Raw genomic sequence first — 3,714 nt, 5'->3', positions numbered from 1 at the left:
AGTATGAAATAGATCTCAAATCACATTTTGTGTAACACAAATCAGAAAATAAAAGTATAGAAGGCTTCAAACCAACAGTCATGCAGGCTTCGTTTTATGTGTTAGGATACCTGTCTAGTAATTTTCAGTCTACAGAGAGAATTTCACAGAAGGATATATGATGGTTACTATTACTTATTCAAAGGTGCAATGCACACTCCAAAATGCCACAATCTCAGACTTGCACATGCAGCAACTGCACAAAATAAAGAGTACGGAGACATTCAGACTCGTGCATCCTCTTGACAATCAGAGTGGCAATATAAAGGTATCCTTGACGCTGGTAACAATAACAATATCTTTTCCAAACTGGCACATGAAGCTCCTACACTGAATATAAAGGTATCCTTGACGCTGATAACAATATACCTAGATGAATCCAGGAACATTCCCAAACTCATCCTCTAAAAACACAACATAGTGCAGTTTCAATCTCATGATAGTCACTCACAAGGTTGAAAACCATAAACTCCATCATGCATAGCAGGGACTAGCTACTATGGCATCCCCATTGACGTCATCAGCGCCCAACAGTGGGTGTAGACCATAGTATAAAAATATGCTCTCACACATACAAATCCACACACCCACACATACTTGAGCATCCATTTATACAAAGTCTTTGTACTGAGTTTCTGTCGGCACTCCGGAGGTGAAGGGCAGACTCAGCCATGATGAAGGCTAGCACTAAAGGAGAAGGCTAATCAAAAGGTAGTCCAAAATCTCTTCATTCAAGCTACAACTGCTTGTGAAGTCTAAACATTTTCATTTTAGTCTCTCCCCAACGAGCATCTAAATCTAAATCTAGCTGATAGGGCAACGCACCATTTAAGATAGAAAGAATTATCACAGTACCAGCAGGCCGCAACTTGGACGAAAACTTCACAAGGTGAAATTTGCATGTCCGCTAATATGGCAGAAGCATATACCTAGATGAATCCAATGACAATGACAATAAATGTTAATTGCCTACTAGCACATGAAGCTCCTACACTGAATCATGCACTTTCAACATAAGCAAGGAATGAAAACAAAGATGCCTGCTTCTGGCCACTATCGAAACTAAAACCTAGGCGAGCATACATTCGCCACTTTCTAGCAGAGGCTTGAAATGGACCTCAGTTCCAACACCATTAGCAATGGCTTGTAACAAAAATTGCTAAAGTTCAAAATCATCATCTTTCAAAGCTTCTTCTGCGGCCGCTTCCTCCTCTTCATCATCCAGCACAAAGTAAGGATTATGTGGAACAGGGCGAAACTTGTAACCTGTGAAGACATAGAAGGCTAGCGTGGCCAACTCCCGAGCCAAGACGCTAACCCACGTGTAATGATAAGAGGTCACAGTCTCCAATGCAAAAACTACAATTCGAGTAAAATATATGTAGCTCACCACCACAATGTAGTACTGCCGAAACAGGGTCAACTTCACCAGATTCCTTGCTGCCTTGCCATCTGTGTGGGCTGCCTCACGAAGGTGTTTGATCGACCACACAATGGGGAATAGGACAGCACAACAGCAAATGACATCCACAAGCAAAAACAACTGTCTCCAACTAACAAAATTCTTGCTAGACAGGCCTTTTTCGTCAACAACAACTGTGGCTATGTTAGCAATGACTTGTAATGGAATGACTATCATGAGCACCTTTTTCTCCTTTCCTTGTAGGTAGGGTTTCAGAAAGGACCAGCCTGTACCGATCAACACTATCACTGCAAACAGCATCACACCTTTGAGAAAGCTGAAAGTATAGAAGGCAACATCCCAACCATGCGGAGTTCCTGTTTTCTTGATATAGAACTTATCTTCCGCCTCAGAAAACATATAAAACGCTTTCAGAAAAACCAGCACGCCCATCAGTATGTGAATCCGGTGGCTACTTAGTTTCTGCTTGACACATACGTAGATCCAGACGCCTGCGAGGACAACATAGATAAAAAAGAAACAAGAGTAGAGCATTGGAAGCTGCGTCTCTCCTTCTGAAAGATAATCTCTGATGCCACCTTCCAAGTTATACATGGAGTATCTTACTGTCATTGACACACTCACTCCCGATAAACAGTTTGCAAACATAAGCGTGTAGCGATTAGCTCCTGGAGAAATGTAGGACTTATTAAGGTGGTGCCGTTCGCCCTTCAACTCATTGAATGTGAACAACCTGTGCACGGCATGACTTTGCAATAGGCATTGGACCGTTTTTTCCTGAGCAACCTGCGCCCAGTCATCGTCCGCAGCGAGAAGGAATCCCATGAATGTTTGAAAATCCTCAGGGTAGGCTTCTGAGGTTGACCATTCCACGTTGTCCACTTCTATGTCTAATTGGCCGGTTCGCTTGAACCCAAATTGTTCAAACACGATCCACGGCCGAGAGTCTCCTTTGATAGACAGAGAGTGAATCTCTGCTTCTGCAAGGAGAATGCATTGAAACGAAGCTAGAACAAGGACGACTGAGAAAAGGCCAATCCTTCGCCCAAATGATGCCATTGATAAATCTCAAGTCCCAAGGCAGATCTTGCCACACTAAGCGACTGACCCAAGATTAAATTCTCCGAGCAGACACTCCCTTTCTCTCTGGGCGCAACTTATCAGGAACCAAGAAATCCGATGCCGACAACAATGGCTGCCGTTACTGAGCAAATGTATCATGACGTGACGTGAATCCGCGAGCTGCACGACCAAAAGTGAGACCCAAGAAAGGGAAAAGTGATTTTCAAGCTAAAACTCCTGAATCCAATTCCTGGCAGCATCGACTCCCTATAAAACCTCTTTATATTTCCTCGTCAGAAACTCAACTCGAGTTCCAGATCTCTTACTCAAAAATGGGTAAAAACTCATGCCTAGGAAATCCTTGCCATCGACACTTAGCCTCCTTCCAAAATCAAAACTCAAGCTCCCAGAGATATGAAACCCTACCATTCAGGTCGAGGCCAATGGAATGATTGAAAGCTCCAGTTCCTCCTCAACTTACGCAAGCGACCTGCCGTGAAGCGGGAAGACGGTGGAAATCTGACAGAAAACAAATCTTTGAGTGATGAAACATCTGGAAATCTGACAGACACAAATCTATAAGTGATGAAAGATCACCTGGAAGGAAGCGATCTGAAAGAAATCCGGCCACCGGTTCTTGGGGAATCAAGGCCGCCAGTTACAAAACAGAGATTTGAGAGCGAAGCAGTGTTGTTGTAACTATCTCATACAAAAGAGAGATCTTGCATTGCTGTTAGTTGTTATCACGTGTCCCAAAAGTAAGCGTGTGTTCCACTTTTACGCTGCAGAATATAGTTTGTTTCCTTGCATTGTTTTTTGGCCTGCCACGGGGAGGCTTAAGTGAAGACCAGGCCAATGAAAGCGAAAAATAATTTATTCATAATTTCTGTCAACGTTTGGCCGATTTAGTCGTGGCTGTTTGGTATGCGTTGTTTTTGGCTTTGCACATGCATTGGGTCGCCGTCCTTTGCGCCATGCACTCGTGCCATGCATTCACTGCGCACGTTGACGGCAGTGGAGCTTCAGCACTTCTGTGCAATGCTGGGAGTGATGTTGTTGCGTTGTTTTGATGACTTGGAGGCAGGTCGTGACCGACAAGTTCAGGAAGCTGTAACGTTGAGGATGCGTTAGGCCAAAAAGGTGAACCCTATAGGGAAATCTACTTCTTGGAGATGCGACGTAGGAAGCCA

General features: G+C 43.8%; 1 pseudogene across 1 annotated transcript; it reads right to left on the bottom strand.

Moving 5' to 3' along the window:
- Positions 1–558: 558 nt before the first annotated feature.
- On the bottom strand, positions 559–3,321 carry LOC147887761 (protein CANDIDATE G PROTEIN-COUPLED RECEPTOR 7 pseudogene; annotated as a pseudogene). The gene is made up of 3 exons (XR_015543131.1): positions 3,122–3,321; positions 2,951–3,043; positions 559–2,704 (listed from the first exon to the last, which is right to left on the bottom strand). The product of XR_015543131.1 is annotated as a protein CANDIDATE G PROTEIN-COUPLED RECEPTOR 7 pseudogene (transcript).
- Positions 3,322–3,714: the final 393 nt, after the last annotated feature.

Source organism: Dipteris shenzhenensis, chromosome 22 (genome assembly GCF_047967505.1).
Source record: "Dipteris shenzhenensis isolate YYH24624 ecotype China chromosome 22, Dip_SZ_1.0, whole genome shotgun sequence".
NCBI lineage: Eukaryota > Viridiplantae > Streptophyta > Polypodiopsida > Gleicheniales > Dipteridaceae > Dipteris > Dipteris shenzhenensis.
This window is presented reverse-complemented; position numbering and strand designations above follow the sequence as displayed.